At 46.1% G+C, this 27,092-nt stretch overlaps 2 pseudogenes; both read right to left on the bottom strand.

Moving 5' to 3' along the window:
• Nucleotides 1-12,157: 12,157 nt before the first annotated feature.
• Nucleotides 12,158-13,479, bottom strand: LOC139364012 (uncharacterized; annotated as a pseudogene).
• Nucleotides 13,480-18,794: 5,315 nt separating this feature from the next.
• On the bottom strand, nt 18,795-26,784 carry LOC139364013 (dehydrogenase/reductase SDR family member 2, mitochondrial-like; annotated as a pseudogene).
• Between the last annotated feature and the right edge of the window lie 308 nt (nt 26,785-27,092).

Genomic DNA, 27,092 nt, shown 5'->3' on the forward strand with positions numbered 1-27,092 from the left:
AATTAGAACTCAAGATTAAGAAAATTGCTCAAAACTGCTCAACTACATGGAAACTGAACAACCTGCTCCTGAATGACTACTGGGCAAATAACGAAATGAAGGCAGAAGTAAAGATGTTCTTTGAAACCAATGAGAACAAAGACACAACGTACCAGAATCTCTGGGACACACTTAAAGCAGTGTGTAGAGGGAAAATTATAGCACCAAATGGCCATGAGAGAAAACAGGAAAGATTAAAAATTGACACCCTAACATCACAATTTAAAGAACTACAGAAGCAAGAGCAAACACATTCAAAAGCTAGCAGAAGGCAAGAAATAACTAAGATCAGAGCAGAACTGAAGAAGATAGAGACACAAAAAACCCTTCAAAAGATCAATGAATCCAGGAGCTGGTTTTTTGAAAAGATCAACGAAACTGATAGACTGCTAGCAAGACTAATAAAGAAAAAAGGAGAAGAATCAAATAGATGCAATAAAAAAGGATAAAGGGGATATCACCTCCCATCCCACAGAAATACAAACTACCACCAGAGGATACTATAAACACCTCTATGCAAATAAACTAGAAAACCTAGAAGAAAGAGATAAATTCCTGGACACCTACACCCTCCCAAGACTAAATCAGGGAGAAATTGAATCTCTGAATAGACCAATAACAGGTTCTGAAATTGAGGCAATAATTAATAGCCTACCAACCTAAAAAAAAGTCCAGGACCAGATGGATTCATAGCCAAATTCTACCAGAGGTACAAAGAGGAGCTGGTACCATTCCTTCTGAAACTATTCCAATCAATAGAAAAAGAAGGAATCCTCCCTAACTTGTTTTTTGAGGCCAGCATCATCCTGATACCAAAGCCTAGAAGAGAAACCCACAAAAAAAAAAGAGAATTTTAGACCAATATCCCTAGTGAAGATCAGTGCAAAAATCCTCAATGAACTACTGGCAAACCGAATCCAGCAGCACATCAAAAAGCTTATCCACCATGATCAAGTTGGTTTCATCCCTGGGATGCAAGGCTGGTTCAACTTACGCAAATCAATAAAAGTAATCCATCACATAAACAGAACCAAAGACAAAAACCGCATGATTATTGCAATGGATGCAGAAAAGGCCTTCAACAAAATTCAACAGCCTTCATGCTAAAAACTCTCAATAAACTAGCTATTGATGGAATGTATCTCAAAATAATAAGAGCTATTTACAACAAACCCATAGCCAATATCATACTGAATGGGCAAAAACTGGAAACATTCCCTTTGAAAACCAGCACAAGACAGGGATGCCCTCTCTCACCACTCCTATTCAACATAGTGTTGGAAGTTCTGGCCAGGGCATCAGGCAAGAGAAAGAAATAAAGAGTATTCAATTAGTAAAAGAAGAATTCAAATTGTCCCTGTTTGCAGATGACATTATTGCATATTTAGAAAACCCCATCATCTCAGCCCCAAATCTCCTTAAGCTGATAAGCAACTTCAGCAAAATCTCAGGATACAAAATCAATGTGCAAAAATCACAAGCATTCCTATACATCAATAACAGACTAACAGAGAGCCAAATCATGAGTGAAGTCCCATTCACAATTGCTGCAAAGAAAATAAAATACCTAGGAATCAAATTTACAGTTGATGTGAAGGACCTCTTCAAGGAGAACTATAAACCACTGCTCAATGAAATAAAAGAGGACACAAACAAAAGGAAGAACATTCCATGCTCATGGATAGAAAGAATCAGTATCATGAAATGACCATATTGCCCAAGGTAATTTATAGGTTCAATGCCATCCCCATCAAGCTACCAATGACTTTCTTTACAGAATTGGAAAAACTACTTTAAAGTTGATATGGAACCAAAAAAGACCCCACATTGCCAAGTCAATCCTAAGCCAAAAGAACAAAGCTGGAGGCATCACACCACCGGACTTCAAACTATGCGACAGGTCTACAGTAACCAAAACAGCATGGTACTGGTACCAAAACAGAGATATAGACAATGGAACAGAACAGAGGTCTGTTCTGTTATACCACACATCTACAACCATCTGATCTTTGACAAACCTGATAAAAACAAGAAATGGAGAGAGGATTCCTTATTTAATAAATGGTGCTGGGAAAACTGGCTGGCCATATGTAGAAAGCTGAAACTGGATCCCTTCCTTACATCTTATACAAAAATTAATTCAAGATGGATTAAAGACTTAAATGTTAGACCTAAAATCATAACAACCCTAGAAGAAAACCTAGGCAATACCTTTCAGGACATAGGCATAGGCAAGGGCTTCATGACTAAAACACCAAAAGCAATGACAACAAAAGCCAGAATAGACAAATGGGATCTAATTAAACTAAAGAGCTTCTGCACAGCAAAAGAAACTACCATCAAAGTGAACAGGCAACCTACAGAATGGGAGAAAATTTTTGCAATCTATCCATCAGACAAAGTGCTAATATCCAGTATCTACAAAGAACTTAAACAAATTCACAAGAAGCAAACAAACAAACCCATCAAAAAGTGGGCAAAGGATATGAACAGATACTTCTCAAAAGAAGACATTTATGCAGCCAACAGACACATGAAAAAATGCTCATCATCACTGGCCATCAGAGAAATGCAAATCAAAACCACAATGAGATACTGTCTCATGCCAATTAGAATGGTGATCATTAAAAAGGGAATAACAGGTGCTGGAGAGGATGTGGAGAAATAGGAACACTTTTACATGGTTGGTGGGACCATAAACTAGTTCAACCACTGTGGAAGACAGTGTGGTGATTCCTGAAGGACCTAGAGCTAGAAATATCATTTGACCCAGGCATCCCATTACTGGGTGTATACCCAAAGGATTATAAATCATGCTGCTATAAAGACACATGCACACGTATGTTTATTGTGGCACTATTCACAATAGCAAAGATTTGGAACCAACTCAAATGTCCATCAATGATAGACTGGATTAAGAAAATGTGGTACATATACACCATAGAATGCTATGCAGCCATAAAAAAGGATGAGTTCATGTCCTTTGCAGGGACATGGGTGAAGCTGGAAACCATCATTCTGAGCAAACTGTCACAAGGACAGAAAACCAAATACTGCATGTTCTCACTCATAGGTGAGAATTGAACAATGAGGACACTTGGACACAGGATGGGGAACATCACACTCCAGGGCCTGTCATGGGGTGGTGGGTGGGGGTAAGGATGGCATTGGGAGAAATACCTAATGTAAATGACGGGTTGATGGGTGCCGCAGGCCAGCATGGCACATGTATACCTATGTAATGAGCCTGCACGTTGTGCACATGTACCCTAGAACTTAAAATAGAATTAAAAAAAAAGATTTCATCAGTCCCCCCCACAAAAAAAAAAAAAAGAGTTCAGATAAAAAGGAATCTTGTGAGCCAGTTTTCTAGGAATGAGAGGAATGGCAGTAGGTTTTTTATTCAGTAAAAATTTATGGAGCATTTTCCATAATCCAAGTTCCACAGATATGACAGTAACTAATATTGAATGCTCCCTGTGATCCTGTTGGTCTTCCAGTGGAGGTGCCCACACTCTGGTGAAGATATGGAGGATGGTGATGAGTGGTTGAAGGCCTAAGGGTGTGAACCTATGAGAAACATATTTATATATGATAGTGGAGAAGTAATGAATTGGAAGTATGATTGGAGAACTAAGAGAATGTGGCACTCATAACTCTATCTACCAGAAGATAAACCCCATGATAATATCTAGAGATTGTGTATTTCTCATTCACCATTCTATTCTCAGTTCTACCTAGAAAATACCAGACACATAATAAGAATGCAGAATATTTGTGAATTAATGAAGTCAAGTGGTGAGTGGTGCATCAGAGAAATAAAAATATCCTCCAACTCAGGACTGAAAGTGTTTCATTTATTTGTAATGCTCCCTAAAATGACTCATGTTCAATTTATGGGCCTAGCATAAGATTTCCTCAGTCTGAAAATGTAAGCAGGAGAATCACTGAGCCAGATAGAGATGGCAGATCATTTGTTCAACAACTATTTATTGAACACCTGTTATGTGCAATGTGGATAGCCATGAACAGGACTGACAAGGTGCCTGGTCTTATGGAACCCACATTTGAGTGAACAAGATACACACACAAAAAAAACAAGCAAACACTCAAATAAAAATGATAAAGAGTTAAAAGTGCTATGAAGAAAATAAAATAGGGTATGTCATAGAAAGTGACTGTGGTGGGAGCAATATTATATAAGGTGGTCAAGGGAAGGTGTCTCATAGGGGGTGCTATTTGGTCTGAAAACGAAGTGACTTAAAAAAAAAAAAAAAAAGGTTTAGTAAGAAGAGTATCCAGGCAAAGGGAAAGGTATATGAAAAGATTCTGTGTGAGGAACTGTAAGAGGGTCAATGTGACCAAGGCATGGTGAGTGAAGGGGAATGTGGTAGGAGATGAAATCAGAGAGGAAAGCAGGGACTAGACTATGCAAGACTTGAAAGATTAAAGAATCCAGGCTGAAACACTGTGGCAGAGTTTGGTTGCTTCACCAAAATTTATTTTCCTTTTCTTCCTGAGCACACAGACAATATATATTTCCCAATCTTACTTGAAGTTGGATATAGCTTGGAAGTTTCAGAGGTGAAAAATACAACATATCAGATATAAATATTCATAGCAAATTAGGCATGGCAGAGGAAAAGATCAGTGAACTTCAAGATACAGCAATAGAATATACTCAAAATGAAGCACAGAGAGAAAAAGGCTAGAAAAAGTTCCAGAGTTTCAGTTACCTGTGAGATAATAGGAAATGGTGTAATAGACATGTAACTGGAGTCCCACATAAGAAGAGGAGAGGAAAGGATAGAACAAAAAAAAAAATTGTATAAACAAAGACTGAAGTTTTACAAATTTGAAGAAACTATAAACTCATATAGCATGGGAAAATAAACTCCAAGGAGAATAAACACATGCGAAAATAAAACCAAGGTACATCATAATAAAACAGCTGAAAACCAGTAATACAGAAACTAAAATCTTAAAATCGGCCATAAGGTGGGAAGGGTGAGGGCGGGGGAGACACATTACATACAAAGGAAAAAAAGAGAATTACACAGGCTTCTCATTATAAATTATGCAAGCCAGAAGACAAGTAAATGATCTCTCTAAAATGTTGAAAGTAAAAAATTATAAACCTAGAATTTTATAACAGGCAAACATATCCTTCAAAAATGAAAGGGGTCCAGGCGCAGTGGCTCAAGCCTGTAATCCCAGCACTTTGGGAGGTCAAGACGGGTGGATCACAAGGTCAGGAGATCGAGGCCATCCTGGCTAACACGGTGAAACGCCGTCTCTACTAAAAATACAAAAATTAGCTGGGCGTGGTGGCGGGTGCCTGTAGTCCCAGCTACTCGGGAGGCTGAGGCAGGAGAATGGCATGAACCTGGGAGGCAGAGCTTGCAGCAAGTGGAGATCGCGCCACTGCACTCCAGCCTGGGCAACAGAGCGAGACTCCATCTCAAAAAAAAAAAAAAAAAAAGAAAAAAAAAAAAAGAAAGAGATATAGGAGAATAAAATGATAAGCCATAGACTGGGAGAAAATATTTGCAATACACATTTCTAATAAGGGACTGTATATAAAATATACAAAGAATTCTTAAAAGTCAACAATAAAAAAGTGAACAATCCAAATTAAAAATAGGCAAATGAGCTGAGCAGATATATTACAAATATAATATACAGATGGCAAATAAGCATATGAGAAGATGCCAATATCATATATGATTAGGGAATTGCAAATTAAAACAATGAGATGCTACTAAACAACTACTACAATGGCTAAAATCCAAAACACTGACAACATCAAACAGTCAGTTTGGCTGTTTAATACAAAACTAAACATATTTTTACCATATGATTTAGCGACCACGCTGTGTTATAAACTGAAGGTTTTTATGTCCCCATAGTTCATATGTTGATGCCCTAACCCTTAATGTAGTGGAATTTGGAGGTACGGCTTTTGAGAAGTAATTAGATCTATATGAGGTCATGAGGGTGGCCCTCCATAATGGGATTAGTGTGCTTATAAGAAGAGGCAGACACCAGAGCTTTCTCTCTGCAAGCAAGAAGTGAACCACCTGCAAGCCAGAAAGAGGGCCAGGAACCAAATCTGCAGCATCTTGATTTTGAACCAGAACTTAAAGACTGAAAAATTCTCAGCTTATCCAGAATGCAAAGAGTAGCATGGGTGTGCACAAACCACAGTTTTACAAGGAGATTAGTATGCATGTGTACCACAAAGTAAATCAGCCATCCCAGCAGAGAAAACAGAGAGCATGCTTTCTCTCTTCATTATGTGAGAACACAGCAAGAAGGAGACCACTCCAAGCCAGGAAGTGGGCCCTCATAAGAACCTGACCATGCCGTTCCCTGATCTTGGACTTCCCAGACTCCAGAATTGTGAAAAATAAATGTCTGTTTTTTAAACCACCCAGTCTATGGTACTTTATTATAGCAGCCCAGGTTGACTACTACATGTGCCTAGGTATGTACCCAAATGAATTACAAACTTAAGTCTACACAAAAAACTGCACACAACTGTTTATGGCAGTTTCATTTGTAAATGCCAAGACTTGGAACCAAACAAGATGTCCTGTGGTACATCTGGACGATGGAATATTCAGTGTTGAAAAGAAATAATCTATCAAGCCACAAAAATATACAGTGGAACAAACCTCTTAAATGTATATTACTAAGTGAAAGAAGACAGTCTGAAAAGGCCACATACTGTATGATTCCAACTATATGACACCATGGAAAAAAGCAAAACTAAGGTGACAGTAAAAAAAAAAAATAAAAATAAAAATAAAAAAATTAGTAGTTGCCAGAGTTTTTAGCAAGAAGGGAGAGATGAATAGGAGGAGCACAGAAGATTTTTAGGGCAGTGAACAGTTCTGTATGATACTATAATGGTAGCTATATGTCACTATGTAATCATCCAAACCCATGGAATGTACACCACCAAGTGAGCCCTAACATAAACTATGGACTTGGGGTGGCTATGACGTGTCAATGCAGGTTCATCAATTGTAACAAAGGTACCATTCGGGTATAAGACGTTGATAGTGGGGAAGGCCATGGGGGGCGGTGAGCAGGAGATATATGAGAACTCCCTGTACATTCTACTCAATTTTGCTTTGAACCTAAAACTATCTTTAAAAAATAAGTATTTTATGGCCAGGCGCAATGGCTCATGCCTGTAATCCCAGTGTGTCCAGAATTGGTGGGTTCTCGGTCTCACTGACTTCAAGAATCAAGCTGCGGACCTTCGGGTAAGTTCTTAAAGGTGGTGTGTCCGGAGTTTGTTCCTTCAGATATTCAGATGTGTCTGGAGCTTCTTCCTTCTGGTGAGTTCATGATCTTGCTGACAGGAGTGAAGCTGCAGACCTTAGCGGTGAGTGTTACAGCTCTTAAAGGTGGCATCAACCCAAAGAGTGAGCAGCAGCAAGATTTATTATAAAGAGCGAAAGAACAAAGCTTCCACAGTGTGGAAGGGGACCCAAGCAGGTTGCTGCTGGCTGGCTCAGGCAGCCTACTTTTATTCCCTTATCTGGCCCCACTCACATCTTGTGATTGGGCCATTTTACAGAGAGCTGATTGGTCCACTTTGACAGAGTGCTAATTGGTGCATTTACAATCTCTGAGCTAGACATAGAGGGCTAGACAGAAAAGTTCTCCAAGTCCTCACTAGTTTAGCTAGATGCAGAGTACTGATTGGTGTATTTACAAACCTTGAGCTAGACACAGGGTGCTGATTGGTGTATTTACAATCCCTTAGCTAGACATAAAGGTTCTCCAAGTCCCTACTAGACTCAGGAGCCCAGCTGGCTTCACCTAGTGTATCCCACACCGGGGCTGCAGGCAGAGCTGCCCCCTAGCCCCGCGCCATGCACCCGCACTCCTCAGCCCTTGGGTGGTTGATGGGACCGGGTGCCACAGAGCAGGGGGTGGCACTTGTTGGGGAGGCTCAGGCCAGGTGGGAGCCCACTGCGAGGGGAATCGAGCATGGCAGGCTGCAGGTTCTGAGCCCTGCCCCATGGGGAGGCAGTTGAGGCCCGGCAAGAATTCAAGGGCAGCACCGGTGGGCCAGCACTGCTGGGGGACCCGGCGCACCCTCTGCAGCTGCTGGCCAGGGTGCTAAGCCCCTCACTGCCCAGGGCTGGTGGCACTGGCTGGCTGCTCTGAGTGTGGGGCCTGCCAAGCCCACGCCCACCCGGAACTCACACTGGCCCACAAGTGCCATGTGCAGCCCCAGTTTCAGCCCATGCCTCTCCCTCCACACCTCCCCACAAGCAGAGGGAGCCAGCTCTGGCCTCAGCCAGCCCAGAGAGGGGCTCCCACAGTGCTGTCATGGGCTGAAGGGCCCCTCAAGCACTGCCAGAGTGGACACTGATGCCGAGGAGGCGCCAAGAGCAAGGGCTGCTATCATGTTGTCACTTCTCAATCCTCCCTCTAAACAGGACACCCCAAATGCTGTTGGGAATTTGGCCGATGACCACTCTAGCTACTTCCTTCTGGATAGGGGTGATGAAGAGGCCCTGCAGTTGTAGTGTCCTCCAGAGGGGAAAGTGCCAGCGGGTTGGTCCAGGGGTCCTCAGTAGAAGTTGTTAGTTGAACTCATTTGGGGTTCCATTTGTAAGACCATCTGTAGCTTGATGACCTCGATTCTAGAGGAAATAAATTTGACAAGAAGGTTAAAAATAGAGGGCCCAAAGGTGAGCAACCGCAAGATGGCTGCCATGGGACCTAGAAAGGGGAGAAGCCATGTTGCCCTACTCCAGAGGTTGGTATAAGAGTTTGAAAGGTGTTGTCTGATTTCAGAAGTCTTTTCCTGTAAATGCTGGGTGGCGTCTTGTACTATCCATGACTGGTTAGTGTAAAAACAACACTCTTCCCCTAAGAAGGTGCAGAGTCCTCCTTTCTCAGCAGTGAGAAGGTCTAGGTCTCAGTGGTTTTGGAGAGTCACTGCTGCCCAAGAGTCTATTTGGGATTGTAGAGTTAGGATAGATTTTGTTATTTCTTGTAAACTATCTGAGAAATCCTGTGAGAGTGTTTGGTAGTAGGATAATGAAGTAGATAAACTGGCTATTCTGGTTCCTGTAGCAGTAGCAATTCCTAACCCTATAAGTAGGAGTATTAGTTGTATGGCTCTGCGCTGACAGACTTGAGCTTTGAGGGGTACTGATAAGGTCTGATTTCCTGGGGCAATATTAATGTTGGGACTTAGAAAGACTAAGGTGCAGATGCCTGTCCAGTTAGTGGGGAGGCAGATATAGGTCGACATTCCACATAAGAAGAATATACATTGGCTGGGTAGACAGAACTTTACCCTGGGAGCTTTTGAAGGAATAGGGTACACTGTTTTTTCTTTACTACTTCTGTCTCTTTTTCTTTCTTTTCAACTTCTTCTTTGTCTCTCTCTTTCTGACTCTGTTTCTGTCTTTCCTTGTTTGACTGTCTCTTCCTCTATCTCCTCTTTGTCTCTCTAGTTTCTTCCACTTTCTTTCTCTTTGACTTCTCCTTTGTCTCTCTCTTTCTCTCTGACTCCCTCTTTGTCTCTTCCTCTCTCTTTCTCTGACTTCCTGTCCCTTTCTCTCTTTCCTTTTTGCTGGTCTTTCCCTGCCTCTGCCAGCTGCTTATGCTGCTGTTCTCCCTTCTCCTTGCCCTTTTTGATGACTTTTGCAGTGTAAGACTGACACCTTCTTTGGGTTTTGCACTGTGTGCAGTAACTCCATGATTTCCTTGTGGTATTTAATGGGGATTCCCAGAGGTTAGGAACTCCCTTTCTTTCCATATTGCAGCATGGGCATGTAGAATTAGATAAGCATACTTGCTATCTGTATACACATTTATTCTTATTCCCTTTCCCAGTTCTAAAGCTTGGGTAAGTGTCACTAGTTCTGCTAACTGGCTGCTAGTCCCTGGGGGAAGAGGCTTACTTTGAAGTATGGTTACATCACTATGGCATAACCTGCCCTTCGTATCCTATTCTCCACAAATGAGCTTCCATCAATATATAGATCAAGGTCAGGATTAGCTAAGGGGACTTCTAAGAGATTATCTTGGGCAGCATAAGTCTGGACTATAATTTGTTGGCCGTCATGCTCGATTGGTTCCCCATCCTCTGGGAGAAAAGTGGCAGGGTTGAGGGCCATGTACATATGTATTTGAAGCACTGGTCCCTCAAGAAGTAGTGCCTGGTATCTAAGTAGGTCATTGTCTGACAGCCATAAACTTCCTTTGGCACCTCGTATGCCAGTTACATCATGAGTAGTCCAGACAGTGAGATCCTTTCCTTGTATTATCTTGATAGCCTCTGACACTAAGGCAGCCACCACTGCAACTACCCATAAACAGTGAGGCCAACCTTTTTCTACTACATCAATTTCCTTACTTAGGTATGCCACTGGTTGTGGGGTTCTCCCATGAGTCTGAGTAAGGACTCTTAAGAGCTATCTCTGCTCTCTCTGTGATGTATGAAGAGAAGTTTTGTCCTGTGGGAAGGCTTAAAGCTGGAGCTTGTACTAGGGCCTGCTTTAAGGTTTTGAAGGCTGTTTCTGCCTCTGGTTCCCATTATACTAGATGAGTATTTGCCTTCTGGGTTTCCTTATTAGAGTATAGACGGGCCTGGCTATCTTGCTGTATCTGGGGATCCATAGTCGGCAAAAGCCGGTAATTCCAAGGAAACCCCGCAATGGTTTTAATGTCTTAGGGTGAGGATAAGCCAATATAGGCTGCGTTCATTCCTTGCTGAGGGCCCTGGTCCCTCTGACTAAGATTAGGCCTAGATATTTGACCTGTTGTAGGCAAAGCTGGGCCTTCGACCTAGACACCTTGTACCCTTGATTAGCTAGAAAGTTCAAGAGATCTAGAGTAGCCTGCTGGCATGAGGCTTCTGAACTGGTAGCCCAAAGCAAATCATCCACATACTGAAGGACCAGAGTGCCTGGACTTGAGAAGTGGCCTAGATCTTGGGCCAGTGCCTGACCAAACAGATGAGGGCTGTCCCTAAACCCCTGGGGCAAGACCGTCCAGGTAACTTGGAACGTGTGGTCTTTGGAATCCTCAAAGGCAAAGAGAAACTGGGAGTCGGAGTGCAGGGGAATACAGAAGAAGGCATCCTTGAGGTCCAGAACAGTGAACCATTCTTGGAACGTGTGGTCTTTGGAATCCTCAAAGGCAAAGAGAAACTGGGAGTCGGAGTGCAGGGGAATACAGAAGAAGGCATCCTTGAGGTCCAAAACAGTGAACCATTCTGCTTCCTCTGGTATTTGAGAGAGCAAGGTATAGGGGTTGGGTACAACTGGATATAGAAGAATTACTGCTGCATTATAAGATCTTTCACTAGTCTCCACTGACCATTTGGTTTTTGTACTCCTAGAATTGGGGTGTTGCAAGGACTGCTGCATTTCCTTACTAAGACTTGAGCTTTTAAATGTTTAACAATATCCTGTAATCCTTTATGAGCTTCAGGCCTTAAGGGATATTGCCTTTGATAAGGAAAAGTGTTGGGGTCTTTCAGCCTGATTTGGACTAGGTGGGCATTTTTTGCCCTTCCAAATTGTCCTTCCAATGCCCAGACTTCAGGGTTGATTCCCTCCTCAAATAGGGGACAACAAATGGGTAACCTGTTTCCCATATTCACGTAGATAATAGCTCTAGCCTTGGCTAACATATCCCTCCCCAATAAGGGTGTGGGACTTTCAGGCAAAACAAGAAAGGCATGTGAAAAGAGCAAAGTCTCCCAATTACAACTGAGGAGGTGGGAGAAATACCTGGTTACAGGCTGTCCCAGGATTCCTCGGATGGTAACGGACCTTGAGGACAGTTATCCAGGACAGGAAATTAACACTGAGAAGGCCGCACCAGTGTCCAGGAGGAAGTCAATTTCCTGGCCCTCAATGGTTATGTGTACCCCGGGCTCAGTAGGGTGAGGACATGAGCTGGCGCTTGCCCCGGGCACCCTCAGTCCTGTTGTTGGATCATCTGGTTGGGGCTTCTGACCCAGAGAACCTTCGTCCTCTGGGGCAGTGCACCTTCCAGTGATTGCCTCGGCATAGTGGACATGGATGAGGGGGCAGCTTGTTTCTCATTGGACAGTCTTTTTTAAAGTGTCCTAGTAAACCACACTGATAACAAAGCCTACCGGGCCTGCTCCATTTTCTGTCCTCTCTGAACCACCAAGGTTTGTTTGTCTGAGGGCCATGAGTAAGGCTGTGGCCTTTCTCTGATCTCGCTTTTCCTTTTGGGCCTGTTCCTCTTGGTCCCTATGATAGAACACCGAGGTTGCCAGGTTTAATAATGCCTCCAAATTTTGTTCAGGGCCCAGGGCTTGCTTTTGGAGCTTTCTCCTGATATCTGCGACTGATTGGGTAATAAACTTATCTTTTAGAATCAATTGACCCTTGAGTGATTCAGGTGACAGGGGAGTATATTTTCTAAAGGCCTCCCGTAGCCACACAAGGAAGGCAGAAGGATTTTCTTCCTTTCCCTGAGTTATGGTGGACATCATTGACTAATTCATGGGCTTTTTTCTAATTCTCCTTAGTCCTTCTAGAACACAGGTCAACAGATGTTTACATCTCCAGTCCCCATGATCTGAGTCAAGGTCCCAGTGGGGATCCATACTGGGGATGGCTTGCTGACCAGTAGGAAATTTGTCCCTTGCTTTGGCTATCATTGTATCATTTACTTGACTAAGATACCAGGTATCTCCAAACTCTCAGGCTGCAGCCAAAGCCGCATTCTTTTCATTAAAGGTCAGGGTTTGATCTAACACTAGCATGACATCTCTCCAAGTGAGGTCGAAGGTTTGCCCTAGACCCTGTAGGACATCTATGTACCTATCAGGATCATCTGAAAACTTCCCCAGGTCTGCCTTGATCTGCTTTAAATCAGAGAGGGAGAAGGGGACATGTACCCAGGTTGGGCCAAATTCCCCTCCCCCTACAGCTTAAAGGGGACATAACTGATAGCCTGGGGGTTTTTGGTGCTTTGGAGATTTCTTTGATTATTTCCTTCTGGGCAGGGGAGATTAGAGGAGGATTATCATTAATAGGAAGGGGAGCTATAGGGAGGGTAGGATATGGGGGTAAGCTGAGAGGTCCTCCTGTGGGATGTAAACTGTAAGCTTTGCATAGTTGTGTATTCTCCCTCAATGAAAAGAAAGCTTGGACATAAGGTATTTCACTCCATTTGCCTTCCCTCTTACAGAAAAGGTCAAACTGCAGGATAGTATTGTAATTTGTACTTCCCTCAGGTTGCCATTTTTCCCCATCAGAGAGAGAATATTGGGGCCAAGCCATAGTGCAGAAAAAAAATGAGCTGCCTCTTTTTCAGGGTTTGTGGGTCAAATTGATCCCAATGACTTAGGATGCATTTCAAGGGTGAGCCTGTTGATGCCTGGGTGTTTCTCATCTGAAAGACAAAACTGCCCATGGTTTTGGTTTGTTTTGTTTCTCCCCTGCCCAAGAACCAGCAATGGTCCCTGAACACTGCTGATTGGAATAGTTGCACTCACTGACGGAGCAGCAGAAACAACCCCTGCCCAAGAGCCCACAATGGTCCCTGGACTCTGCTGATCGGAATAGTTGTGCTCACCAACGCAGTAGCAGAAACATTAGTTTTTCCCCCAGACCACACGGAGGACCAAGGAAGGTCGGATTTAGTGGCACTTACCAATGCATTCTCAAAAATCTGTACCTTTGCCTGTCCCCCAAGACCACATGGAGCACCGAGAAAAATCGGATTTAGTTGCCCTTACCGACGCATTCTTGAAAACCTGTTAGAATCCTAAGCATTCTCCTGTTAGTACTGGGACTTTACCCCTGTCCTATAAGGATGTTATGCCCCAAAAATGAAGTGGAGGGCCATACCCTGAGGGAGGGAAGGAATCTCCAGGGTTGGAAAATTGACACCTTTTGTCCTCATTTATATAAATAGGAAGGATACAATTTCTGAGGCTCCCCATATCCTAGCTTCAGGAATAGCTTTTGTTAGGCTGCTAGTCTGAGGAAGGATCCTAAAATTCCAGATAGTCCCCCATATGATGGGGCTTTGGGCAAAAATTATGTCTTTCTTATTGGTGAGCACAGGTGCCTAAAGAAGGTAACAGAGTCTTGGAGTTTATACTAGAAGTCATTCTTATAAGAGAAACTAGAAAAGTGCCAGAGACAGGGAGCAATTTTTAGAAGCAGGACTAGCCTCAGAGAAGAGAGGTGAGAGGAACTTTGTCTAGCAGGAATTAGTACCCAGGGGGCAAGGGTCAGGATAGATAGGATAGATGGGCGAGTCTCACTTGGGTGACATGCCTTTGAGAGTTCCGCTCATGGCTGCAGGGTCAACCAACTTGTTGTTGGCACCCCAGAGCTGAATGGCTTTCCTCTCTGTCTACCCTTGGCTCAGCCCAGAAGTACAGGAAAAGCAGAAGCTGGTTCCAGGCAAACCAACACTCCCAACTCCGAAGAGTTGGGGTTTGTTACAAAGCCCTTTCCCAGAAAGCCTGACACCCTTGTCTTTAGTCCAGCAGCTGTGCTAGTTGCTTTTAACTGACAGGTGCCCAGTAGTTAGCCCCCGAATTCTAAGGAAAAATAGGACAGAATAGCAAGTGAAAGGGGTCTGTCGGTGCTCACCGCTCAGCGATAATCGATGTCCTACTGCTTGGTGATAGGCAAAAGTCTCATCGTATGCTGATAGGTGAAAGTCCCTTCATGGTCACCAAAATGTGTCCGGAATTGGTGGGTTCTTGGTCTCACTGATTTCAAGAATGAAGCCACGGACTGTCACAGTGAGTGTTACAGTTCTTAAAGATGGTGTGTCCAAAGTTTGTTCCTTCAGATATTCAGATGTGTCTGGAGCTTCCTCCTTCTGGTGGGTTCGTGGTCTCACTGACAGGAGTGAAGCTGCAGACCTTAGCAGTGAGTGTTACAGCTCTTAAAGGTGGCATCAACCCAAAGAGTGAGCAGCAGCAAGATTTATTATAAAGAGCAAAAGAACAAAGCTTCCACAGTGTGCAAAGGGACCTGAGCAGGTTGCCACTGGCTGGCTCAGGCAGCCTACTTTTATTCCCTTATCTGGCCCCACCCACATCCTGCTGATTGGGCCATTTTACAGAGAGCTGATTGGTCCATTTTACAGAGAGCTGTAAATTTGTCCACTTTGACAGAGTGCTGATTGGTGCATTTACAATCCCTGAGCTAGACGCAGAGTGCTAGACAGAAAAGTTCCCAAAGTCCCCACTAGGTTAGCTAGATACAGAGAACTGATTGGTGTATTTACAAATCTTGAGCTAGACACAGAGTGCTGATTGGTGTATTTACAATCCCTTAGCTAGACATAAAGGTTCTCCAAGTCCCTACTAGACTCAGGAGCCCAGCTGCCTTCACCTAGTGTATCCCACACTGGGGCTGCAGGTGGAGCTGCTGCCCAGTCCCAAGCCATGCTCCCGCACTCCTCAGCCCTTGGGTGGTTGATGGGACTGGGAGCTGCAGAGCAGGGGGTGGCGCTCTTTGGGGAGGCTCTGGCCGCCCCAGAGCCCACCACCAGGGGATTTGGGCACGGCAGGCTGCAGGTCCTGAGCCCTGCCCCACGGGGAGGGCAGCTGAGGCCCCGCGACAATTCGAGTGCAGCGCCAGCGGGTGGCACTGCTGGGGGAGCCAGCACACCCTCTGCAACTGCTGGCCTGGTGCTAAGCCCCTCACTGCCTGGGGCCGGTGGCACCAGCTGGCTGCTCCGAGTGTGGGGCTGCCGAGCCCACGCCCACCTGGAACTCACACTGGCCCATGAGCTCCACACACAGCCCCGGTTCCCCCACGGCTCCTATCCCTCCACACCTCCCCGCAAGCAGAGGGAGCTGGCTCTGGCCTCAGCCAGCCCAGAGAGGGGCTCCCACAGTGCCATGGTGGGCTGAAGTGCCCCTCAAGTGCTGCCAGAGTGGATGCTGAGGCCGAGGAGGCACCGAGAGTGAGGGCTACTAGCAGGTTGTCACCTCTCACCAGCACTTTGGGAGGCCGATGGGGGGGGGGGCAGATCACCAGAGGTCAGGAGTTCAAGACCAGCTTGGTTAACATGGTAAAACCCTGTTTCTACTAAAAATGCAAAAAATTAGCCAGGCATGGTGGTGCATGCCTGTAATCCCAGCTACTTGGGAGGCTGAGGCAGGAGAATTGCTTGAACCCGGGAGGTGGAGGGTGCAGTGAGTTGAGATCACAACATTGCACTCCAGCTTGGGCAACAAGGGTAAAACTACATATCAAAAAAAAGTATTTTTTAAACATTTAAAAATAAAAAACAAAATGAGGGTTTGTTTCCAGGAAAAAAGGGGTAAGACTCTACCAGATGACTGTCCCACAGAAAACAACAATAACATCAGAAGATAATTTTTTTAAAAAGCAACTCCCTGAAGTCACTAGAGAGTAAATAGAAGACAGACTCTGATGGGAAGTACATTCTTGGAATGGAGAGAAGATGAGCAATACTAAGAAAGTTCCTTTCTTTATGACTTTTAGCCTGGGGCTAAGTGGAGTTATCATAGCACCCATGAATTGAAAGGAGCGTGAGCAGAAAAGCCACATTTTTTTCTGGATGAGAAAACAGAAAGCTGAAGTTAGTGAAACTGACCACTAAGATGAATGTAAGAATCCTAGAAGTGAAAGATCCAAAGAAGGGAATTCCCAAATTATGTGCCTAATTTACCCTTGAGCCCTGCATGTAAGAATAGATTCAAAGCAGCTCAGCTAAAGACCAAAGATCTAAATCGAGACCAGAACTGTCACCAGAAAAATAGAGTTTATGGGTCAAATCTAATCCAAACATTTGCCAGCAAAAATAAATGATACTGCACATCAGGAAAAAAATAATAGATGCCAGAATATCCACAACTTAAAATTAATAATGCTCAGAATACATATACAAAATGAGTCAATATAAGAGAACCAAAGATTGATCACTGGATGTGAAAAAAACAAAAGAACAAAGAGATGGAACACATATTCAAGAGAAAAGCATCTCAGCTGATTCCAGCTCTGAAGTGAACCAAATGTTGAAACAAACATACAAGAATTGCAAAGCAACTATTATAAGTATCCTAAATACAGGTTTTCAAAATGCTCACAATGAATGAAAAGACAGAAAATATCAGCAAAGAATTTTCTAAATAAAAATTTCATTCCTGTTTATCATAGAAAAATGAAGACATGCCCACACAAAGATTTCAACATGAATAGTCACAAAACATATAATTATAATAAACAAAAACTGGAAACAACTCAAGTGTCCATCAGCAGGTGAACAAAGATATTGTGGTATATTCATACAGTGGAACATTGTTAAGCAATAGAATGGAAAGAACTACTGATATACACAACAACAAAGATGAATCTTAAAAGCATTATGCTAGGCAAAGGGAGCCAGACATGAAGAGTACATATAAACCATATGATTCCATTTATATAAAACTCTAAAAAATATATAATCTATCATGAGAGAAGATCAATGGTCGCCTTGGGTCATTGGCAGGGGTGTCCAGTGGAATGGGGCACAAGAGAACTTGGAGGGGGGCAATGGAAATGTTCTGTATTTTTATTATGGTAGTGGTCATATGTATGTAAAAGTTTGTTAACACTCAGTGAAAAGTTTGCTTGAAGTGCATCTGATTTATTGTATACAAGCTATAAGTAAATGGTTTTCTTAAGGAAAAGATATGGTGGTAACATTGATATTCTCAAACTGAATAAGGTATAGTGCAATACTCCTGAGATAGCAACGGTAGAGAGCCATTACCACCTGTAGACCTGAAGGGATGAAAGAGGGGAAGGTACTGCCTGACAAGAGCCATAGCCTTTGGTGGACACAGCCCTCATGTGGTAAGCAGGCAATAAGGGAGCCTGAGAAACAAATTCCCTGGCCTCACTCTCCTGCGCCCTCCAATCTCCTGTGAGTGCCTCCCCTTGACCAAACCCAACTGGAAGCCAGAGGTTAAGGGACTGTGGAAGCATCCCTACAGGTCAGCCTCCCAGGGCACAGAGAAGAAAAGACACAGATAGTGGATCTAGAAGGGCAGATGGAAAGTATCCAGCCCAATTTATAATTTCATGGGAAAGGAATGAAGGAAAGTAGGGAGGGGTAAAAAATCTTAGGGAATGAGGCAAGGAACTCTGCCAGGGATGAGGCTTCTAGGCCAAGGGGACTGCTCATATATCACTAGCCAAACAGAAATCAGCCTAGATTAGAAGTGGCCTTGGCCGGGCGCGGTGGCTCAAGCCTGTAATCCCAGCACTTTGGGAGGCCGAGACGGGCGGATCATGAGGTCAGGAGATCGAGACCATCCTGGCTAATACGGTGAAACCCCGTCTTTACTAAAAAATACAAAAAACTAGCCGGGCGAAGTGGCGGGTGCCTGTAGTCCCAGCTACTCGGGAGGCTGAGGCAGGAGAATGGCGTGAACCCGAGAGGAGGAGCTTGCAGTGAGCTGAGATCCGACCACTGCACTCCAGCCTGGGTGACAGAGCAAGACTCCGTCTCAAAAAAAAAAAAAAAAAAAAAAAAAAAAAAAAAAAAAAAAAAAAGAAGTGGCCAAACATGTTTGTTTCCAAAAGAAAAGTTTCAAACACTTCGCCTTCCTTATTTCCTGAGCAAGTTTCCTTACATGGCCCTGGATCCTAATGACATACTAAGGCTCCCCGCTTCCATATTTCCCTAGGCCCCCCATTTTCTACTGAGGACCATGGCCTCACTCTCTTAGCCACAGACTCTCTTCACAGCTTAGAGGAGTAGCCAACCACCACTATGTTCTCCCCAGTGATGGAGCACATCTGGAGAGCCCAGGAAGGACATGCTTCCTGCATAGTCCTCTGGCTCCCCAAACCTGAGGGAAGAGAGCAGATCTGAGGGCACAGCTTTGAAGTGTTAATCTCTGACCTCACGTCCTGCTGCCCCAGTGGGGTGCCCAGCATTGACCCCAATCAACCCATACCTCACCAGGCTCCACGGGGGGCTCACACCCACCCTGTAGCCTCCAGCCCAGGACTGTGATGTCTTCAGACTTCAGAGAGGGGAACAGCTAGTAGACTGGAAGATCAGGGATCTATGTCTTCTTGATCCTGAACTTTCCCTCAAGTAGACACAGACCGCTAAAGTACCAAGCACCACCTACCGCTGCAATCCATGGACTTGGTTAAAGCTGGGTAGCAAATATGGCAATATTTTGTCCTGAGGAAAGATTTCAGGTCAATGTCAGGCAGATGGACTGTTGACAGGAGCAGGGAATGTTGGGGGGCGCTGGTAGCAGGGAGGAGATGGGGGCTGGGAAGAGCACCATGGAAGACTAAGTCCTCTGTGGGAGGGTGACCCTGTTTGGCTGAGAAGGGTGAGGAAGGACTCTGGTCTGCTCCCAGAAAGGACAGGGCCCTCCCATGCTTCTACAGGAAAGGGAGAGGTTGTAGGTCCCAAAGGCTGCAGGCCAGAGCCTCTGAGGGATGAGCCTGGGCCAGATGAGTGATGAGCCTGCAGGCCAGAGCCTCTGAGTGATAAGCCTCTGAGTGATGAGCCTGCAGGTCTCTGTGGGCCTCAGTTCAGCTGGAAGCTTGGCTGGGGAAGGGATCTGTGGGACCAGTGGGGCAGGGAGTGGGAGTAGGAGCCACAGTGACCCTCCCCACTTGCACAAAGTCAGTCTTGATTATTCCTGGCACCAGGCAGTTTACCCAGATGTCTTTTGGAGCCAGCTCCATTGCCAGAGACTCAGAGAGGCCCAGCAGGGCTGTTCTGCTGGTGTTGCAGGCTCCCAACTTCTGAAATGCAAAAGGAAGCAGACAGAGTGGATTGACAATGCAGGGATGGACAATTACCTGAACAACAAAAGCTGTGACTCTGGGTCACAGACTAAGAAGATATGCCTGACTCCAGCCCCAAACTAAAATGCCTTCCCTGACCCCTCACCACCCCATAATAATTTTCAGAACTGAAATTCTGAGATAGCAGGGCTCCTCTAGGCTTAGGGAAATGTCAAGTTGCTACATGTGTGTCCAAGCTTGACACAGACAGCTGCACTGTGCTTTTGAACATTCAGGAAGGAAGCGGGAATTAAGAGACCCAGGGCCCAGTCCTTGAAGTAATGCAAACTGACTATTCTTACGCTGGGCACATGGCTTAATGTCCTTGGGTATTAGGTCTATTATGACAAAGTGAGATTATACCTGGTCTGTAGCAGTCAGGGTGTTATGCTGGTGTTAACAGCATAACAACAACAAAAAAACCCCAGCATTTTTTAAAATTTGTATTTTGGTCCTTTTAATAGAGATGGGGTCTCGCTATGCTGCCCATACTGGTCTTGAATTCCTGAACTCAAGCGATTCACCTGCCCCAGACTCCCAAAGTGCTGAGACTACAGGTGTGAGCCACCACACCTGGCCTGGTGTTCACACATCTTAACTCCATCTTATCTGGGATCAACAGCCAATTCTTCCACATACCCCTGCAGGGCTTCACAGGAAACCAGTTTTAGCTACCCCTCACCCAGCCACATACAGAGGAGCTCACACTCACTGGTATTGGCACATAACGCACCATAGATGAGACCAGAAGCACAGAGCTTCCCCTGTGAGAAGAAAGGGAGATGAGAAGAGATGAAAGTTCAATAAAGAGACCAGGTGAGCCAGGAAATTGTATTTTTATGCTATGAGGAAATCAGTTCAGGATTCAGGGTGAAAGCATAAAAGTTTGGGAACAATTTGGAACACTAGAGGGAAGCTGGACATCTAAATTAGTGGATACCGAGGCCACTGCTGGGTTCAAAGCCACCCAATACACACAGCCAGAGTGGCATCCCTTGGGGCAGGGTCCCGAGGCTGAGGGGCAGCACTCCTGGAGTGCAGAGCCACTCATGTGTCACAGAGACCCCTGTGAGGTCTGGGCATCACTAACGAGTCCCAGCCTGGCCTGCCCCAGGGCAGCCACGAGACACAGGACAGCCAGGCTCTTCATGGGAAGGTGAGGAGAAGCAAACCCATAGGGCCTCTGACCAGAAGGAAAACTGATGACATGCCCACAGATGAGGGCAAGCATAACTGGAGCTGGCGGCTCTGGGTGACTTCACTCTGGCCCCTTCATCCCTGCAGCTGCCACTGCAGGGGCAAGGTCCATGCCACTCCCCTGGATGAAAGAAACAAGGGTCAGTGAAAGGTCCTTTGAGGACCTGGAAGGCAGGCCCTGCCCCTCCGCAGCAAGTGTCTCTTCATCTTCATCACAACTGCCACATCCCATGAGGAAGAAGGTACGTCTGGAAATGGAGAACATTTCCCAAAGGACACACCTACCATCTCTCCCGCCATCCTCTACTTCCTGAGTCCCTGCCCAAGTGCTTCCAGGGAGGTAGAAATAAACCAATGCACTGAGACCTCGGTGCCCACTAGCCCCTCTCATCCCTCATCCCCTGTTCTCCATGTGGGGCAGCAGCTGGCTCAGCAGCAGGGCTGAGGCCTTCACGTTCACACACAGGATCTGAAATGAGAAAGAATCCACGGGCAGGGGACAGGGAGGGAGGAGGTCTGTCCAGGGCCCATCTCACTGGTCACTTGGAGACCTGTGGCCAGAGCAAGAATAAAGCCCTGTGACTGTGCCAAGTGCTGGGACACTGTGTTCCTTACTATGTGTGAGGGAAAAGGGATCAGAGGTTCCAGTCCTGCCCAGGTCATAGGGGAGCCACCAATAATCTGTGATTTAGGGTACCCTCTCACTGTCAGTCCCCACACAACCTCTCCCCAGTCAATATTGCCCTCTGGAGAGGAGGCTGGGGAAATACAGGTGAGGGAGGGAAATCAGGATAACTCAGTGAGTGCCATTAGGTAGGTGCAGCGAGAGAAGGGAATCCATACTGAGTATTTGGTCTATGTCAGGAAAGGTTTGGAACCAGGATTTTTTTTTAACCAGAAGAGCCTGAGTATGGCTGAAGGGAGAGGAGAGGAATTGAAAGTTGAGTCTGGAAGGCCATGGAATGTGAGACCCGCAGAGAGAAGGTGGGGTGGGCTCCACCAGGAGAAGGGGAGGGGCGGTCGGTGGGATGAAGGCTCCCTGAGGAGGGGATGGCTTCCATAGATCACAGGACCCAGTCTCTGCCAACAGGGTCAGGAGGGGACCAGGACTGAGCCCTCGAAGGGGGCCCATCAGGACAGCAGGGGTAGGGGGTGTGCAGAGGCAGTGGGAGCCCCTGGAATGCTCTATTGATTGAGTGGGACGGTAGGCCTGGGCAGGGGTCCCTTCTCTCTGCTGTGTCTGTGAACAAGTGAGGTGTCTCTGTGACAGCCCAGAGGGGGCCCATGGGACGGGCAGAATGAAGGGACTGGAACAGGTGACAGTAAGTCCAGACTGAGACAGCCTCAGAAACCTGAGCCAAGGGAGAGGTCTTTGCCATGGATAGACCAGGAAATTTCTGGCATCTCAGCTCTTTGTAGCAGTGACCAGCACAAGGAGAGTCTGGGTAGAGGAGGCTGCTGGAGCCTGGTCTAGGCTGGGCATGGTCAGTGCCTGTTGAACTTACTGATGGGCAGCTTGTCCCAGGGAGCCCCAGCCCCCACCCATCACGGTCAGCATTGAGGTGGGGAGGGAGGGCATGTGGGTGCTGAGGTACTGTGTGTGCATACGCATGCGTGCAGAAATGGAGGACAGAGAGCCAAGCAGGAAGTGAGCCTATCCCCGGTCCTCACCTTGTCCCAGACCGGCTCACTGACTCCCAGTGTGCTCCCCACCAAGGGACTGACCTCTGCCACGCACACTAGTCACCGCCTCCACAGTGCTTCAGGCCTGTGGAGGAAATGACAGAGGATGTGGAGGAAGGAGCGAAGGAGAGGTGGTGACAACCCGGGGCAAAGTGACGAACCCCTGCTCGAGGCCATCCTGCAGCCTCCCTGGAGCACTGGCAGATCCTGGCCATCAGAGGTGAGTGAAATATTTGTTTCTCACCTCCTTGGAGGCATCAAATTCCTGCCCCTGTGTGATGCCTGGTTGACACCCAGGCCCCGACCAGTCCAGATCTTCACTCACCTCCTACATTTCTAACCAATTTTGTCTCACCTCTCCCTCCACTCTGGAATCTTCCTCCCACAGTCTCACATCAAGAGCCCATTCATTCTCTGCAACATGCAGCTGCCCACTGCACGCTCCTTCAGATTCTGCCTCACGACTCACCCCTTCCAGGGTGGTCACGCATGAAGAGCTCTTACCCCAGTGGGCTCCCCAGCACAGCACCTGGGGGTGCGCTAGAGCTGTGCTCTCAAACTTCAACAAGTACACAGATCACTGGCAGACTGTGTGCAAAGTTAGCCTCCATTCAAGCAGCCTCAGCTAGATCTGAACTTCCAGGTATCTAGCAAGCTCCCAGGCCAGGCCACCCTTTGTTTAGCCCTGCTCTAGACCAGCCCATGTGAGCTCCCTCCTGCCAGGAACATCTCTTCTCAGACACATCTGGTTGTCCATTTGCTTCATTCCCTGGGCAGGGCCCTGTCCTGGGCTGCACACGCTGTTCACCTAGATACCATTCCTAGAGACCCCAGCCATGTCAGGGCTGGATCTGGGTATCCCCGTCTTCTCCTCCTCCCACTGCCTGCCCCTTCACCGTGACCACCAGCCACTCCTGATCCTCAGCCTTCCCCAGGTGGCACACGGTGCCCACCACGCTGAGCGCGGCCACGGGGCAGCCCACTTTCTGCTGCTTCTGGCCACTGATGACCATGTGGGCCCCGTCCTGGGCAAGATGCCCAGCGATGGCAAAGCGGATCCTAGGGGCAGGCATGGACTGATGGCTTCTGCCCTCCCCACTCTCCTCCTGGAAGCCTGATCTTGAGACACAAATTGAGTTCCCTGGTGTTGTCTGAGAGCAACCTCCAAATCCTTCTGAGCAAGGAAGAGGAACTGAGTGGCTAATACTTATCAGGCCTTCGCAAAAGCTACCCCATTTAATTCTCACAACTTAATGTATAATTATATTTTATAGATAAGGAAATGTTCATATCAATTTTGTTAAAGGAGTTTTTAAAAAGTAATATTTCATCAAATCAGTTAACTTGCTGGGTACCCGGTCTATGTTGTAAAGAATATTTTTAATGGTCCAGCTTATTTTCTTTTTGTTCTAGCCAGAGGCCTCCAGTATAAATTACAGTTTCTCTAAGCTTAACAGCTTCCCACTGCTCTGCAGTTGAAACACTTTCATTTTGAAGACCGCGTTCTCCCCTTTGCATTTCCTTCCTTTAAGGAGATCTGATGTACTCTTGATGGGGCTGCTCAACCCCGTGATAAAGAAAGAGCAGAAGGCACATTTCCTCTACGTTGTACAAACTATCTGGGTAGCTCGGAATTTTTTAATGTATTCATTTATTATGAAGGTCAGGCCTTGGGAGCACCCATAAAGATTTAAAACATCACAGAGATCTGGGAAGTCTAGAATGATTAAACAATTCTGAAATACAATGGTTTAAATCGGTGAAATTATAGACCATGAAGGGTCAAAAGGAAGATCGTGCCCCTGAAGCACTCAACACCGGAAACTCCTCCTCCTGCCAGTGATAATGACTCATAGCTTGTGGCTTATGATGGCAGTCAGAGGATGAGTGGAATTGGAGCAACATGGGAAGAAATGTGACAATGAGAAGAGGTTCACTTATGAAAACTCCCTGAGCTGGTCCTGAGACATTGCCCTGCTCATTCCCCTGGTGCCAGTGGGCATCCTCCAGTCAATAAAACCTCTGAGTCTGAGGGACAAATAGGTCTCAGGTTTCTCCCTATTAGACCAGGATCCTAAAAGGCCATAGCTGCATGGAAGGTGGGGAGAGAGGGATGTCCTTATGGTAATAAGATAAATATCTTGGGACTACTGAGGCAGTAGGTAGGGAGATAAGATTCAACACTGCTCTCATTGACTCAGAAAGCTGCTGGTTTTCCAACTACACCATTCTTAGAGCTCAGAAACCAGATATTTTAAGGAGAGATGCTGTGATTTTGAGTTAATTATAAACTCTAGAGCTGTATGATGAGGTGGGAGCATTGAGCAGAAATGTGTGGGATGGACATTGACTGCAGTGCCCACTCTGGAATGAAGACCCTGACATCTCCTAGTCATGAGCCAGCTAGGGACTCCTATTCACTCACCCTCTTGTGGACCCAGTGATCAGTGATCACAGCCACTTTATCAGTCAGGACATTGCTCTTATCTGCTCTTTTGCCAAGCATTTTTGCTGAGAGAGGGACTGAGGGGCAATGAAGACCCCTAAAGGCCCACGACACAGCCTTGAACATGGCAGTCACTGTCTGGTCTTCCTGCTTCTGGACCCAAAAAGCTGGGGGAGAACCTGGGAAGATATTCACATTATGGAACTTATCTGCTCTTTTGCCAAACATTTTTGCTGAGAGAGGAACTGAGGGGCAATGAAGACCCCAAAAGGCCCATGACACCTTGAACATGGCAGTCACTGTCTGGTTTTCCTCCTTCTGGACCCAGGGAAGAACCTGGGAAGATATTCACATTATGGAACACATTAGGACCTGTGTCTCCATGCATCCTCCATGGAAGTGCCACTGAGGCTTCTGACGGATGTCCCACCATTCTCCAAACTTTCCAGGAAAGTACAGGACTATCCGTGTTCTTTCCACAGCCTGTTCCACCAGAAGGGCTTCCCCACTGTAGTGAACTGCAGCACCACAGCAGACATGGCCAGGCATGGTGCTGGGCCCCGGTAAGTGCCTGAGTGATATTTGCCTGGCTCATCTCTACATCCATCATCTGAGCATTGGACTTGTTCTCAACAGCTCCAGGTTCTGACCTTTCCTGAAGCCACCCCTCATCTCTCTACCTAAAGCCACAGCAACAGCCCCCCCTTCTCAGATACTAAACTGGTAACATTTCCGACAGGCAAGTTGCTTCTCCTCATCACAAATGACTCCCTTCCAACTCTAGATAAAGTCCAGTCACTCCCTTCTGATTCCAATAAAGTCAGACCACTCTCTCCGTTTCCAAAAAATTTCACAGAGCCTCTCCCCTCACCTCCTCCTAGCCCCCAGGCCTTCCTGTTCAGGTCTACCTGCCCAAACAGCCCACAGCACCTTGTGTCACTGTAACTGCAAGAGCAGCACCTCATATCTGAAACAATTTTCAACACATACCTTTCATCTCAAACCCCCTTACTATCCAGTGGGGAGACCAAGGAACAATAATAACCCTAGGGTGGCTCCCCTAAGAGGTATACTGTGAAGCAAGTAGTTTTTCTGGAGATGACCCTGGGAAGAAATGTTAGGAGACTAGAGGCAGTGAGATGGAAGAGAAGACAGCCCAGGAAAGATGGAAGATGGGGAGAGAGGGATGTCCTGGTGGTAATAAGACAAGTATCTTAGGACTACCAAGCCAGTACCAATATTCAAGTCCTCCCCTCATTGACCCACAAAGCAGCTGGTTTTCCAGCTATATTATTCTTAGAGCTCAGAAATCAGATATTTTAGGGAGAGATGCTAAGATTTGGAGTTAATTATAAATTCCAGAGCTGTGTGACGAGGTGGGAGCATTGGACAGGGATGTGTGAGATGGGCATTGACTGCAGAGCTCACTCTGGAATGAGGACACTGACATCTCCTAGTCGTGAGCCAGCTAGGGACTCCCATTTGGGAATGGTGTGTGATCAATCAGGTTACCTCTGTGACTACTGAAATTCAATCTGCTGAGGAACTCTGAGCATCTGCTTCAAATTCCAAGGGAATGGGGAACTTAAGGTGGCCCACCCTCCCGGTTTTCCTGCCCTCCAGGAAACTCCCCAGTCCCAGGCAAACCAGGACAGCTGGTCAACTCTTGTCAGTCATTGGTTGAGGGCTGCTCTTAAGCAGCGTTAAATTCCTTAGGCTGCCAGCTTGCCCCACCTGTACACAGAGCAGGTTCCAGGAACCAGAAAACCCAGCGAAAGTCACAGGTGCGAGCTGTTGGAAGTTGGGCTGATGAATACAGAAAGCTGAGTGCTGAGAGGACTCAGGCAGGATACCAACATCATCTGCTGTAAAGTTCACATGTATTGATCATTATGTTC

Source organism: Macaca nemestrina, chromosome 7, assembly GCF_043159975.1.
Source record: "Macaca nemestrina isolate mMacNem1 chromosome 7, mMacNem.hap1, whole genome shotgun sequence".
NCBI lineage: Eukaryota > Metazoa > Chordata > Mammalia > Primates > Cercopithecidae > Macaca > Macaca nemestrina.